At 53.9% G+C, this 15664-nt stretch overlaps 1 long non-coding RNA gene across 1 annotated transcript; it reads left to right on the forward strand.

The window, feature by feature from the left end:
- The first annotated feature begins 8339 nt into the window (after positions 1 to 8339).
- LOC121082773 lies at positions 8340 to 9660 on the forward strand. Its single transcript, XR_005826110.1, has 3 exons — positions 8340 to 8650; positions 9108 to 9183; positions 9487 to 9660. It is a non-coding gene; the product is annotated as an uncharacterized LOC121082773 (long non-coding RNA).
- Positions 9661 to 15664: the final 6004 nt, after the last annotated feature.

Raw genomic sequence — 15664 nt, forward strand, 5'->3', positions numbered from 1 at the left:
AAGTGTTTCTCACTTACATTCTGCATTGCTCTTGGGGTCTTGGCAGAGTGACAGCTCTGCTTAGGGCGGCTCTTGTGCTCTTGGCGCTGCTCCAGGAGAAAGGGGGAGCAAGCTGCCAGAACTCCTCTGCTGTTCTGATACTTTGAAATACCCGGGGTTTCTCTTTTCATAAATTCAAGCCCAGGAAAGCCAACCTTTTCTGGGATTGTTTGGCTGTCCTTGCTGGAGAAGTTTTATTAGAAGCTTTGTTTTAGGGAGGAGAAGGAGCTGCTGCTCCTACCTGGCTGTGCTCTGGTGCTGGGAAAGGGAAAGAGATAACTGGAAAGAGAGACAGCCACAGGGAATTTTGTAGAAGATGCAGGAAATCCCTACCGATGAGCTGAGCAGCATCAGTGGTGGTTGTGCCATGGCAGGATGGTAGGACATTGAAATGGCATTCAAGCTGAATGCTTTCGGTGTGCTGAAGGGGTTAAAGAACATTTACAGAGTGTCTTGAAGTTTAGAAATGTGCACACAAATGTTTTTTTAAAAGGTCCTGTCGTAACCAGTTCTGTAGATAACTACTTACTAAAATCTCTACTTGTCGTGGACAAGCTGTTGCTTTTGGAGTCAAACCAAGCCGGGCTGATTGACGCCGGCTGAGAATCGTGCCCTAAAATAATTAACTGGTCGCATCACGACAGGGCGTCAGGGGTGGGTGCCTGCAGCTGCTGTGGGCCTAGCAGACCCCTGCCGCGTGAGGGATGATCAAACTGGACGTATTTTTGAAACTGTCATACCTTAGAAGAAAAAGTGGAGAAATGCAACCAGAATGTGGCGAGGTGTGGCAGATGGCAGTCAGCCCCTGTCCTGGAGCAAATTCCTGCTGGTCCCAGACCTGGCTGGGAGCCGCTCAGGGAGCGGGATGCGGTGCTGGCTGCCTAGTTCATACTTTGCTCTCCATCCCGTTGGAAATACCGGTTCTCCCAACTGAGAGTTAAAAGGGGACGGAGCTGGGTGACCCTGCCTGAGCTGGGGGACTTGGACCAGGTAATCTCCAGAGCTCCCGGCCAGCCTCAGTGTTCCTGTCAGGCTGCTTTCCCTTCCTCCCACTATGGACTCGGGATGTTTTCATTTGCTTTCGTTTAATGAGAGGCAAAGGCCACTCTCATTAAGAGCTGAGGTGCAGCAGGCTGGGGGGGCTTCTTCCTTGTCCCCCTCCCAGCGTGGCCCCTGTGCAGGCAGGTGCTGGGGGCTCGGGCGCGCTGCAAACACTTTTCTCTCTGGGATGTTGGCAGAGAAGGGGACAGTCTTGCAAGGGTGGCAGCAGGATTTTGTTTCGCGCCTGCGGTTTTGTCGATTGCTTGAGCTGGAGCTGGGGGGTTACAACGTTGCCCTGCCTTAGCAGCGTGTCCAGCACGTTGCAGCTGTGACAGCGAGTTCAGTCTGTTCCAAAAGAGGCTCCTCTGGTATGAAGGATGCGGCCAGGATGCTGCTGGGATAGGATGGTGTTACAGTGTGATTCTAATGACACTTTTCTCTTGAGTTTTGCTTAATGTTACTCCATGAGCTACATTAATCTGTCATTCCTCTCCACTGCCTTAAATTTGGCCCAAAATACAGAACGGTTCACTCTAGCCGTGCTCAGCCCCTCTGAGTCAAACCACGGGTGAATTAACCCAGCCCAGGCCGGGGCTCTGCTGGGTGCTGCTTTTGAAACACACACATTTTTCTGTATTGCGTTTTCCATGACTAAATTTTTTATTGCTTCTACCTCCCTGGGTTGGCAGCATTTTGCCCCAGCAATGTGCAAGCAGCATGTTACGTATCTCAGAAAATCCTTTGCTTCCCAGGCTTGGAATCTGCCTTCCTGTGTTTGGACACAGGCTTTGAAAGCATCAATCTCAACTGCGAGGTGCTGTTGGACTGACTTCTGAAACACTTTGGCAGTGGGAAGGGGAGCCAAGGGAGCCTGTGTGCAGCTCGGTCTGACCAAGACGGGGTTGTTCCCACTTTTCTCTCTTTGTTTTCCATCTGCTACCCATAACCAGCCGGTTCCTGGTACCAGCTCCCGGCGTGAAGGGGGTGCCAGGCTGTTTCAGAAGATGTACTGCAGAAGACGACCTTCCGTGCCTGAAAGCTGTGTTTGGGTTTTTTTTGTTTGTTTGGGGGTTGGTTGTTTTTCTGTGCAATTGTACCAGTTGGTCTAAATTACAGCATCTCACCCCATGAGCTTTGCCTTGCCGATAAGAACATCCGTGGTTGTGAAATGTTCCTGGTAATTGAGAAGGACTCATGGAATTCTCTCAGTTGACTCCTCTCCAGCGCAGGCAGGCGATGCTCCCAAGTTAACCACCCGGCAGGCAGCAGCAGCTGCCTCTTCGTGCTCTGACCCACAAAACCAAAGCCTTACATTTAAATCTGACAAATGTTGTCCTTGTAGGGTGACACAGTGACAAGGCAGGCACTAGTGCCACCTCCTGTTCCCGAAGGTTAGTTCTTTGGCCTTAGAGATTTATTTTCTGTAGATGTGGAGCACAGAGGTGGCAGATGTGGTGCTGTTGGTCCCGGCAGCGGGAATGGCCCGTGGGTGCCTGCGTGGAGCTGTGCTGGGCAGCGAGGTGCAGGAGGGGACGGGGCTGCATGGCAGGGTCCGTGTTTGCCACCCCGAGGGCTCTCTGTTGCTTCCCCAACAGCACCAGCCAGCGCAAGGGGTTGCACGGTGCCTTTGGAGCTGGGCTCGCTCAGCAAATGCCAGCTCTGCCACTGGGGCGTGCCTCAGGGAAGTTGTTTATCTTCTCTCTCTGCTTTGGTTTCTTCTTTGAAATGTTTTTTTTTTCCCCCCTAAGCCCCCATGGTGAGTGACCTGCTGGGCACGGGCAGGGCTGTTGCTGCCAGGGAGGCTGAGCCAGGAGCGCTGCTTGTTTAACATTTCTGTGCATCCCGACAGATCCAGGAGGCTTTTGGACAGAGCAGTAGGAGCTGGTGAGCAGGCTGCAGCCCTCAGCCTGCCCCGCCTTTCGAGGCCAGCGTGTGGGTGCCCACGGCTGCTGTGACCGTGGTCCCCTCCCGTAGGCACGCAGGTGCCCAGCTGGGGTTGTCCCCTTCCCGCGGGGTTCCCAGTGTGACCGTGTACTTGCATATCTGCGGTGAACACCCGGAGGTTGCTCATTCAAGGGAGTCGAGTTAGGAATTGTGTAGGGTGAGGAGTTGCCAGACATCGCAGCCTGGGAATGACCCCACCACGAAGGCATGTCCTGCATGCGCTGCGCATCATTCCCATCGCTCGTGCGGAGGTAACGGGGGGCTGAGCTGTGTGATGAAATGACTGGCTAATGAAAACATCTGTGCTCTTGGACTGGGCTCGGGATCAAGTCTGAGGATGGGGCTGAGCCATGAAGCCAAAGGAAAGCGTTCCCTTGCGTGTGGGCTGCCGAGCACCGGCGTGCCGGCCTTGCGGAGCTGGTGGCCACGTCCCCTTCAGCGGCGGGAAGTCACGCTTCCCGGAAAAGCAGTTCCTTTAATTCATTTAACGGCAATCAGAGGGTCACATTTATGCAGGAAACCTAAATTACACAGGTTCCTCTTGTGTTTAAAAGGCAACTGTGGGAGCAGATCCTGAGCTGGCAGACAAGGATGTTGCTCTCCCAACCTCGGTGGCGTGACAGCAACGTGCAGGAGCATCCTGTGACTTAAGGAAGACGTGGAGAGGGCAGTGCTTGGTGTTAGCCCAGCAAGAGAGTTTGCCAAGGGTGACTTGGGGACACCAAAACCAGCCTTTCTGCACCAGCAAGCTGCTGGTGTCGGTAGGGAAGACCCCGTTCCTGTCCTGAAATGATTGCCATGGTAGAGCTGATGTTGGGGAGCTGGGCAGGGACACGGGAAGAGCGGGGCAGGGAGCGGGCAACTGGGAAGCCACCAAGAGATGAATGAGCAAGCGGTGAGTGCCAAGGAGAGCATTGTACCTCTTCGTTGCATGTGAGAGCGATGCCTTCAACGGGCAACGAGATCCCGCCCTAAAGACACTGGTTTGTCACCACCAGCTTGATAACCCAACACTCCTGCTGCCGCAATGTGAGATCAGGGATCGGGATTCCTGTTCCCAGGGGAGATTTTCTAAAATGGGAGGGGGTTTGGGTCAAGGCAGGCAGGGAACTGGTTGTCCTTGGGATGTTAAAGCTCTTTAAAATATTTCAACAGCAGCTTGGATGCGTCCAACACCTTCCCACCCCCAGACAAGCCCAGGGAATTCTCTAACAAAGCCCAAAGTACCCTTTAAAACCGTGAGTGATATTTTATAACCTTCCTGGAGAGAGGAAGGTCACGTTAGCCCTCTTTTACTGAAAGGCAGCAATGGAGGCACGGTTTGGGATCTGGCCAGCATCCTGGAGGGAGTCGATGGCGGCGTTGTTTAGGTTGGAGCTGCTGAAGACGTTGACAGAGAAAATATTTTCTGTTCCCACAAAAAGAAATCCTGCTGCAAAGGTTTTTATGGAGCAAAAAGAAATGCTTGTGCTGAGAAGATCAGAGCTGCAGCCAAAGCAGAACTGAAATGCAGCAAGCACTTAGGAGACATTTGTTAAGCCCCAAAAACTTGCTTGCCACGAGCATGAGTCTCCCTGCACACGTTGCTTAAATTAATTTCCCTCTGCATTAAGGATCTTTATTTTATTAACTTCAGTGTTTATAGAAACAACCATCAAAGGTAGCTTGAGATGCCGTTAAAACTTTAAAGATAATTAAAATAAAGCCAGCCTGAGAACCAGCCAAATGGGGTGAGAGAACTGAAAAGAGATGTGAAAAGCCAAAAAATCATCGGGAAGAACTCGGTGCAAATAGCGAAGCTGGGAAGGGAGCTGCAGGGTGGGCTCGGGGATGCTGCACAGTCCCACCGGAGCTGGGTGTCCGGTGGGACCTGGTTGGTACAGAGCATCCTCTGACCAGCATCTCTGCCACATCCAGCCTGGGGAGGCAGGTGGGTGATGTGTGACAGGGGTGGCTTCTGGCGAGGCAGTGCCCAGGTGTGGGAGGGTGGCACTGGTGCCATCAGTCATGCTGGGTGAGCTCCGGCGCCAAGCACAGGGGTTCACTGCACCACTGCGGTTTAAAGCCCTTGTTTGTGCATCCCACGCCTTGTCCTCCTTCTAACGGGCAGCTTCACCGCCTGACCCTCTGCATGCAATTAGTGCTTGGTCCTGCTGGGCTCCTGCTGCTGCCCTGCTGAGCTGCAAGGGGAAAGCTGGCAGGAATCACCCGGCCCTGTTCTTCTATGGGGCCAGGCAGAAACTTCATTGTTCGTTAAAACAAAACAAAACAAAAAAACCAACCCTGCACTAAACCCAGCTGTTTTCTTGAAAAGCCATCCACCTCTCGCTCCAAAAAGCTGTGGCTGGGCTGTCCCGTCGCTTCCCAGCTGGCCGCGGCTGCAGGATGGTGATGTCTGACATGAGCTGGGGCTGTGGAGTGGGACTTCAACCTGGGGTATCAGCACAGGGGCGATGGGGATGAGCTGAACCCATTGGTCCCAGATGGAAACGAGTAACCGGGCGTCTTTGCCGCTGCTGCCGCGTGTCAGGGAGCTGGTACATTCGTGTTTCTGCAGCCGGGCCATTCCTCCTGCAGGGTTTGCTTTGTGCACCAGCTGGCTTTTTCCTCTTAAAAGTCATGGATTGAGATACACATCAGCTGCTGCTCCTGGAGCTCGGGGCGTTATTGCAGTTCCTCTGGAGCATTTGCTGCACTGTGCTCTCCTGGTGGAGGAGGATTTCTCACCGGGCTCAGTCCTGGCTTCACCGTCTGACCCCTGCAGTGCTTGTGTGAAATGAAGGGTAAAGGTTTGCTTTGCCCAGGGATTTGCTGGCCCAGAGGTTCCCGTGCTGGGGTGGGGGTGCCGATGGGGTCAGGCATCCCCTGAGTGGGCAATGCCTCAGTTACCCCAGCCGGCACCCCAGCAGTCAGCTCTGCTCTGGCTCTGCCCATCCGCAGCCCCTGTGCCACCCACGGGACCCCCCCGAGGTAAGCCATCCCCTTCACCCCATGCGCTCGCTCCTCTGCACCAGCATCAGGGCGGCAGAGCCAGCCTGGCTCCCTGGTCTCACCCCACACCGGTTCCTGGGGCTCCTCTGTCCCGGGATGTTGGTTTTGGGGGAGCAAATCCCTTTTGTTATGGACCAGATGCTGTCGAGAAAAAGGCATCCCAAAACAGAAAGTCTGAGCTGCCGAAATTATCCAGCTCAGCAGCGAGCACGTGGAGGGATGCTCTCCCAGCTCTTCCCACATTTTATAGATACATATATTTTTATATATGGTGAACGTTAATCCCTGGAGATGTGCTGAAGGCTTTAAAAATGTGCTCTGTTGGACCAGAGATACTTATTTTTGCCAGGTGTAGAAGGACCTTCAAGCTTTTTGCTCCCTGTGCTGCCTCTCAAGGAGGGAGGGTATCAGCCGAGGGAAATGGGGTTCTTCTGTGGGCAGCTGTGGTTCAAGCCTCTGCTCTTGTACTGGGCTGAGGGGGCTCATTCCCTGATTTTAGTTGCACAGAAAGCAGGGTGGGGGGTGGGGAATCATGCAGGGTGAGCACCTTGATGCCTCTGCAAGTGGCATCCTGATCCCCATCCTGATGTCCTGGCCACCTGGTGTCTTTTGTCCCATGGGAAAAGTGGTTGGTGCCACTGCAGTGGGGCTTGCCTTCCTGGGGGCTTGGTGGAGCCCTGTTCCCCCAGCCCGGCTCTGGCCACCCCCTTCCCAGCCTCACCAGCTGCAGCATTAAATTTCAATCCACTGTGTGTCATTTCAAGACACAGTTGGGTTTGATACTCTTCAAATCCATCTGCAGAGGTGTGTGTGTGTTGGTGGGTTTTTTTCCCTTTTGTATCATTCACTGCTTTCCTTAGCAAGCGCTGTGGCGAGGCTTCCTCAGGGCGCAGCAGCCAGAGGGTGGCCGGGACAGGGGGGAAAGGAAGCACCAAAACCTCCCACCCTCAACCCAGTGGGATCCAGCCGCTTCCTCCCCGCAGGTTTCCTGCTCCATCGCCCAGCAAAGCCCAGAACACCCCGTGCTGCTGCTCCCGGCTGCCCGCGCTGCAGCATCCCTGAGTGGGCCGGGAGGTGGGAACAGACTGCTCCGGGCCAACTTCAACATTTTCCCTGTTCCTGTGAGACGTCCTGCCCCCAGGCGTGGGCTCAGTGGAAAGTTGCCTCTTTCCCAGCCCTGTAGGGCTGCTCCGAGTGGGACAGGACCCCCTGCCCACATGTCACCGCCTCCATGTGAGACCCCAGCTGTTGAAGCAACCAGAGAAGGCGGCTTGGATGCTGTGGGTGTTGCACTGGCAATGGCCCTGAAATGCTCCTCGTGCTCTAGAAGCCCCCCCAGAAGGGTATCCGGGTGTAACTCCCCCCGCGGGGTGCTGGGGCTGTCCCATCCATGCTGGCTGCCTGCAGCGGGATCGTGGCTGCCCCAGCTTGGAAGCCACCAGGTTTTGTGGGATGAGGTGGGATGACCAGCACACCAGTGCCCAGCGTTGTCCTGGGGGTTGTGCCTTGCCCTGCCTGGGCTCCCGCGCAGGGTCCATGCACTTCAACTGGCCGAGGCTTTGCGCTGCAGACGTTGGTGCCGCAGCAGGAGTGGCTCGGGCAGGGGTCTGTCACCCCAGGATGAGCAGTTGTGGCTTGTTTGGGTATTTCCTGCATGGATGGATGCGGAAGCAGCTCAGAGGGTGGCTCCAGTCCCCAGCTGGAGCTGCTGGAGTGGCCATGGGCAGGAATGCCCTGGGCAAGGACCGCAGTGGCATCAGCCCCGTGTGGGGCAGGTTCTGCGCCAGCCCTGCCTGCGGTCCTGAGCAACTTCACCGCCCGCAGCATCCCACTGGGTTTCATGGGAGCAAGGGAGAGCGAGGTCCCACCACAGGCTCCGGCTCATCTCTAGTGCCCAACACACCGGGAAAGCCTGCGAGTCGCCCCAAAACTGAGGAGTGACCCTACAAACACAGCTTCTCCATGATTTAACCTCCAAATGTTGCTGCTCCCTCTGTGAGCTCTGGGTTTTGAGGTTTCCTCAGCCTTTTTCCCAGCTTTTCTGCAGCTCCATGAGCAGGAGCCTTGGCTCCAGTGCCAGCGGAGCTGGTCGGGTCAGGCCGGGATTCAAGGCTCCCAGGAAAACCATAAATATTGCGAGGCTGGGGGATGCAGCAGGGAGCTGGCAGGAGGAGAGGGAAAGACGGAGGGAGGTGGTGGATTCTGCATTTTTTGCTGGGGCCTCAGCCGAGCCCAATAGTTAATCATTAAAATATGCTTATATGTAACTAATCTCCGCAGGACAATGAACTGAGAAATTATTTAAGGCAATTTAAATGGGTCAGTGTAGTCGCTATAATGAGTGCGCTTTGGGCCGGTGGGAGCTCCTATAAAAGCGGGTGGGGAAGAAATAGCAGCGGGTGGGAAGAGATCACCGAAGACCCAACGTGTGTCCTGAGCCGCCTCCTGACGTGCGGAGATCCTCCTGCTCTGCCCGAAACCAGGCTCCTGCTCCGGGCCGAGCCCTTCTTCAGCTACGGGTGATCCCTTGGGCGGTCTGGCTGGGGTGGGAAGGACGGGGTCTGCCCGGAGCCGGCACTCGCTGCCACCCCGTGCCGCTGATGGGGACCAGAATCGCCTCTTTCGGTCTAAAAAGGTGCAAGTCAGTGGCTGTGTGAGTTGGGGGTGGCACCGCTCGGGCTGGGGGGCAGCGGGATGCTCTTCCACGAGGCAGGTCAGACCCAGGGCAGCGGCTGTGTTTGGTGAAACCCCGTTTGGGCTTGCGGGTTTGGAGACGTGATGGTGTTGGCAGTGCTACCGCGGTGTTATCCCGCAGGGACACGTGGCACCGAGCGGGTGCCGCTGCCGGGGCTTTGCAGCAGCTCTGCAAGGGGAATGGAGTGGGGGACGGGAATGGAAATGCATTTTAGCGGACTTTGATCAGCCTGTGAGAGGGGTGATACAAGCCTGGCTACGGTTAGGGTTGTATCTGCTTGTATGTCAGATACGAGCTGACCCTGACAGCTGTCTCAAGTGCTGTCCTGCAAGCTCGGCGCTTGGCTCCCCGCCTTCTCACCAGCACGTTTCGGCTTTATCCCCGGGTTTATTTGCAGCCCCACAGGACTGATGCACCAGCACCGTGGGGGCGTGCAGCTGAGACCCTGCAGCGTAGCACTGACCATGGCTGGGGTGAGAATATACCTGCTGGAGGGAGAAGTGACACCAAGCTTTCTGCCGGCCTTTTCACCTGCCCTAAAATACCCCGAAGAGGTGTTAGGTGCAGTTATTTGTAGCTCCACGTACAGACGTTGACTCCTGTGGCAATGCACGCTGCTGCCCTTGCTGCCAGCCCTTAAACAAGCAGCAAATCCCACATCTCTAGCCACCAGTTTCATCCTGCTACTTGCTTTTTCTCGGGTCTTTTAGTTTAATAGTATTTAATCTGTCTTTTTTTTTTTTTTTTTTACTTTTCTGTCTTTTGTCCAGTTTTAGGTCATATACAGTTGATTTATACAATATTCCACATTACACGAAATCAGCTTTCATCTCCCTTTTCCCTGCTTGCAAATAAGCAAACGGGTGCGAGGACTTTCGGAGGTAATCGTCACTGCGCTGGCCAGCTGCTCTCCGATCCAGAAAATAAAGAGCACGGCCTGTTTCCTGTTAGATGTTGCTGGTCGCATTGATTTACATTGTTTGTCTCATGTTTTATGGCTTCCAAGCTGATGTTGCGTTAAGCTGGCTGGAGTTTAGGCAAGAAATCAAATGCAGGCACTGGCAGGCTGCCGCGGGCGCGTTCGTGAGGGCTGATCGCATAGTCACATTTTCTTAGTCACCGGAGGAGAAATAGCAGCGCTGCCTTGCCTGTGTCCTGGCGGGTTTGCATCCCTGCTGAGCTGGTAAAAGGCGCTTTTGGGAAGTTCGGAAATTTTTGGCAATTCAACCCGGGGGGCAATGCAGGTGGCGGAGGGGGCGCTGGAGCCGGCGTTTGGTGGCTGTGGGCCATCTCCCGTCTTTATCTTGACCCTTGAGCTTTTCTTTTCTTTTCTTTTCTTTTCTTTTCTTTTCTTTTCTTTTCTTTTCTTTTCTTTTCTTTTCTTTTCTTTTCTTTTCTTTTCTTTTCTTTTCTTTTCTTTTCTTTTCTTTTCTTTTCTTTTCTTTTCTTTTCTTTTCTTTTCTTTTCTTTTCTTTTCTTTATCTTATATCATTCCCTGTCCTGTTGAGGAGGGGAATGAGAATGCAGCAGGGTGGGTGCCCGGTAGCCCACCCCAGCCAGCCCACCGAATCCATGGACTGGGGCAGAAATTCATGTATATATTTATATATGTGTGTGTGTGCACAGAACCATAGGATATCTGAAGCGGGAAGAGATCCAGAGGGATTGCTGAGTCCATCTCCCTGCTCCTTGCAGGACTACCTAAAGCCAAACCGTATGCCTCAGAGCATCATCCAGACACTCCTTGAACTCTGCCAGGCTCGGTGCCAGCACCGCTTCCCTGGGGAGCCTGTCCCAGCATATCCATGTGCGTTATACGTATATATATTATATATATATACATATATATAAGCGTTTTAGGCAAAGCAGAATGAATTTCTACTGTCCTTGCCCCCAGGGCTCGGGGTGCGGATGAACTGTGCTGTGTGCTGCTGCGAGGGGGCAGTGGGGGGATGCAGGGTGGAGGATGCGGGGGGGCAGCAGGGGGGATGCGGGGGGCAACAGGGGGGATGCGAGGGGCAGTGGAGGGGATGCAAGAGGCAGCAGGGGGGTGCGAGGGGCAGTGGGGGGGGATGTGAGGGGCACGCTGTGGGTCCGGACCCCGAGGGTTTGCTGCCCTCACCCTCGCTGCCTCTCAGCAAGTCTCTGCGCTGAGCTGCGGCTGTGTTGGTAAAAACCACCCAGCCCAAAGCCCAGAGCTTTCCATCCGCCTGGGGTTAGTCGGCGGCTGTCTGCAGAGCGAGGCAGGGATTCCGAGGAACCCGACGGATTTGGAATCCAAAGCCCTGATCTAAGGGCAAAAGCCTCTTGCCAGCCACACGAGTGAAGAAAGTTTCTTATTTCATTTTACAAGCGTCAGCAGCGCTTAGGCTAGGGAGCGCTGCCTTTTCTGCGCTGTTTCTGGCAGGGAAAGCCTGTTTTTTTGTTTTGTTTTTTTCCTTAGGAAAACGAGAAATAGAATACTCCTATAGAATTGAATGCGAGAGAATGTGCCGAAGCTAATCTTAGGGAATACACCTACAGGAGAGAGCGGGTCCCTACGGCAATAGGTCGAACGGCATTTAGCGTTGGCTGTGGATCGGCTGTTCACGTGCGTGTGTTTGGGAAAAGCGGAGCAGCCGTGACGGGGGTGTCGGGGGCAGGAGAGTCCTGGGTTTGCTATTCCTCTTCCCTCTCTCCATCAGGCTCTGGCACATGGATGGCTGCTCTCTTTTATCGATGTAAAAGCGCCATTGTAGGAAGGTGGGCTCATGATTTGCCTCTGCCAGTGCAATTTTGGTTTTCTTAAGGGAAAAAACAAGATTGCATCTTTTTGTGCCCCAGGTTTTTCATATCAAGGGGCAGAGCTTCGGTAGAGTCTCTTCAGTGCATTTTGTCTTTCTCTGTACTGCTTTTTAAATTTAACATCTGTTTTCTAGTTGAGGGGGATATTACCCGGCGGTTAGAGCTGGGGACAGGGGGAAAGGAGGTCTGGATTTTGCGTCTACAATGAATTTATAGTTTGGTCTGGGCCATTTTTGGTGGGTGCAGATTTCAGCTGTCTTCGTTCCCTCTGGCTCCCTGCTTGGCTCCCACTGCTCCCATCACCTCTCTGGTGATGGTGCCACCTCTGTTTCCAGTGAGGGCTGTTCCCCTCCCTGTAGCAAACGCAGCTGCATCTCGGCGAGCTCGGAGAGAGCATTGGGTGCTGTGCTCCCATCCGAAAAAAAAAAAAAAAAAAGATTGATGGAACCCAAAGCAGAGGAGGCTCTGCCGAAGGCACCGCGCCTCCCTCCCCTGTTCACCGTCCTCCCAGACTTTGGCCAGGGGGCTCGGGCTTCACCCGTTCCACAACATGCCTCACTCAAGACCTGCAGGTACAGCTCTGGAAATAAAAAATGGGTCTAAATCGGGGTTTTTCCCACGACAGCCTGGGCTGAGCTGCTCAGCCACTGCAAACAGGGAGAACCACTGCCAGGGCAGGGCGCTGGATCCAGGGAATGGGCCTGTCCCCAAAAGCAATGGGATTTTATTTTTTTTTTTTTTTTTTTCTTAGGATGTTGCATTACCCTCCTCATCTCCCCCCAGAAAAGGTGCTGAACGACAGTTGCCGAAGCGGGACTTGCTGGTGGCGAGCCTGCAAGCAGCAGGGCTGCACAGCCACCCCGTGGAGGGAGAATTAAGGATTAAATCGATTTTTTTTAGATGACAAATCAAGCTCAGCCATAAAGGAGGTAGGGGGTGATGAAAACACTGGAAGTCTGGAACAAGAAACACAAGGAACCACGTCAGGGCTGGGATTTCAATTCTGTCTTGTCTCATCTTTAATAGCGTGAATTTTAACACCGCTTGTAAGAAACTCAAAGGAAACGGCTGCACCGCGTGTGACTTCATTAGCAGCATTTGTGGGGCTCCTGCACAGCTTCAGGTTAATTTACAAACTGTTTACACTCCTATAGCTCCTTGGCAGCTGGCCAGCTAATGAAGGGATGAGCGACGCACCCGCCGAGCGTTCGCCCTGCGCCTGGCGGAGATGCCGCCGTGTTTAGGCAACGGGACGGTTTTGTTTTCCGAGCTGCTGTGGTTGTAGGAGCCAAGTCCTGCAGGACCAGCCAGGCTGGCATCCCGCTCTGGAGAAACCCGGTGTCTGTAGCCAACAGCACGAGCAGGGTGTGCGGCCGAGGCCATGTCACTGCTGTCTCACTGCCACCGTCACAGCCAGAGATCTGAAAGCTTTGATCCGGTGCAAGCAGAGCTCAGTGTCTTTGGCACTAGGGTTTTTTGGGTGGTTTTGTTTGGGTTTGGTTCTTTTTTTATTTTTTTCCTTTTGGAAGCTGAGGTTTGTGAGCTTCTCTTTCACCTCCTTGTGCTGTTTTCCAGACACAGATGAGATAATTTCTTGTATTGTTGACATCACGTATAAGCTAACGGCTATTGATCTCATTAAGTGGCCACCACACATGCTACTGCTTTACAAACTCAGGGCTTAATCCTGCAAACCGCTGGGCATCGTCATTTAAACTTCATGGGACAAGTCCCACAAGAAATAGCTTATCCCTCTTCTGTCCATGGTTGGCACGCTGCCGCCAGTGCTTTCCCGGGCAGACGCCGGTGGATGTGACAAACGAACGTGCTGCGGCCGGGCTGTGCCCGTGCAACAGGGCTCTGCAGAGCATCGCTCCTCACTGGGGGTGACAGCCCGGTGCTCCCTGCCCCCCCACCAGCCATGCAGGGCACATGGCAACAGCTTAGCCAGTCTCTGTAAGATTGGAATTTTTTTAAATTATTTTTTTTTTTTAGGGAAACCTAAAGAAGGGGAAAGAATTAGGCAATGGCTTGTTCTCAGATGTTCCCGTGCCGGAGACGAGCACTCCGCCTGCACACGTCCGTCGTGCCACATAGGCAGCTGTCTGCAAGCCAAGAACACGGGAAGATGCCTATAAACATAAAAGAGGAGAGTATTCACTCCTGCACTGTGACTGGAAAAACAGCTACTTCTATATTTATTGGATGGCTAGGACGCCTACCAGCTGGAAAATCCCGAGGACTCTGCACCTCCAGAGGCTCCTACAGCTGGGGAAAAAAATCTCCCCATGAAATAAAAAAATCTGATGGCTAAAACGCCTCGCCTCCAAGACCAGGGATGGGACTGCACAGAGATATTCCTAGCCACATGATTATTTCTCCAGGCACGTGGAATGATCGGTTCTCAGCTGTCACTTTTAGAAAGCAGAAGACACAAGATCAGACAGAGACGGGGAAATATGGAGCTATTTACCACAAAGACATGCTTTATGGGGTCAGAGCGGAAACCCCCTTGTTCCTCCCTGAGCCACAAGGTCGGGTTCCACCCACCTGAAGAGAAGCTGGTGTTCTCCTGGCTTTGATAACCTCCATTAAAATCCTGAAATGGTGCTTGCAGCAGCAAAGCCAGCCCGGCTTGGCAATGGAGCGTGGCCCTGCTGGGATTAGGGAAATAAGGGGTAAAAGCTGGGGCTGGAGCTGCACAGAGGTGGGCTTCTTGGGGCCGCAGCACCCGGGTAGTTTAAGCCGGGGCTCAGCAAAGGTGCCCAGCCCCCCAGCCTGGACCTCCAGCATGGTCTGAGCAGTGCAAAGTGTGGTTGTGAGGGAACCAGCTCTGACGTGTCGTGCTTTGCCCTCCCACGGGATGCCGGGCAGTGGGGAGCGAGCTGAGCTTTTATTTTTTCATGCTGAAGCCTTTCGTGGCAGGTAGAGGCAGCTGTGTCATGGGATGGGGGAGAGTGGGTTTGGAGAGCGGGATGAGCCTGTGCCCTGCGAGAGCGAGAGGGATCGCTGCCTGTGAACCTGGGGAAAGCCGGAGGGAGAGCAGTGATGCTTCAGGTTATGCACCAGGATGATGCTGTGCGTCCAGGTTCGGTGTATCCCTGCGCTGGCAGCTGAGGCTTTTTGCAGGCGAACACGAAGAATGTTCTTTCTGGTTCCGCGGTGATTCCCACAGCTTGGTTTTACTGGCTTTGGTCAGCAACTTGTGTGGCTACTGAAAATGCCCGTTGGTGCCCCAGCCCATCGGTGCATGCACCACGTCTGCTCCAGCATCCCCTGGGGCAAACTTTGCATGCCAACGCGATCAATAGGCGAGGCAGCCAGGCCAGAAAAATAATATCAGTAGCAGAGAAAAGCAATAAAAACGAGCGCGCCTCTGGGAAACACAGACAGACGTTAGCATCCTTCCAAGTTAAACAGCATCCTCGCTGGGTTTGCAGCTGACAGGTTTGCTCTGCTCGTAAGACAGGCTGCATTAAGCACAAGGCGTGATTCCGGGTGCAGAAACATCTATTCAGCAGAAACATCTTTTCCTCCTGCTGTGAGGGGATGCAGAGGAATGTCATCGGCTTAATGTCTTGTGGGGCCTGTTTGCCGTAAGCTCAGAGGCTTGTGAACACCATCCTTGGATGTTCTCCTTCTCCAGGAATTGTAAGTCTTCCTTGAATGTCCAGGCTGGGTTTTTTTGGCTGTGTCTGCGCTCAGACGCCGCTGGGATCCATCGCGGTGTCTGGGTGCCAGCTGCCCCCATGGCTCCCCAACCTGCTGTGACATGCAGCCAGGAGCAAGGCATCCCTGTCCCCTGCCCCTGCTTTGGGAATCTGGAGTAACCCTCAGCTCCAGATGAATTTTGGGCATCTCAGAGGCTGGGATGGGGAGAGGGATGCTGCCCCACGGTACTCCCCTGGCCAAGGCACCCACTGAGGGCTTGAAGTCCATGCAGGTGTAACCGCTGGCAGTTTACTTTGCAGGTGAGATGTTACATCCATCCTTTTTCCCCCAGCCAGAGGGCAGTTTGTTCGTACTCATAAAGGCAGAGATAATGAGATAACAGGTTGATTTAAGCGTGTTGTTGACACAGAGCCAACCAAGCACTTAAGCGGGGTTGCTTGGGTGGCTGGGGGAAGGGTCCCCAGCTGTGCTCCAGGCTCTGAGAGAGCACAGGCACAG

The sequence above is a fragment of the Falco naumanni genome, chromosome 1 (assembly GCF_017639655.2).
Source record: "Falco naumanni isolate bFalNau1 chromosome 1, bFalNau1.pat, whole genome shotgun sequence".
Lineage (NCBI taxonomy): Eukaryota > Metazoa > Chordata > Aves > Falconiformes > Falconidae > Falco > Falco naumanni.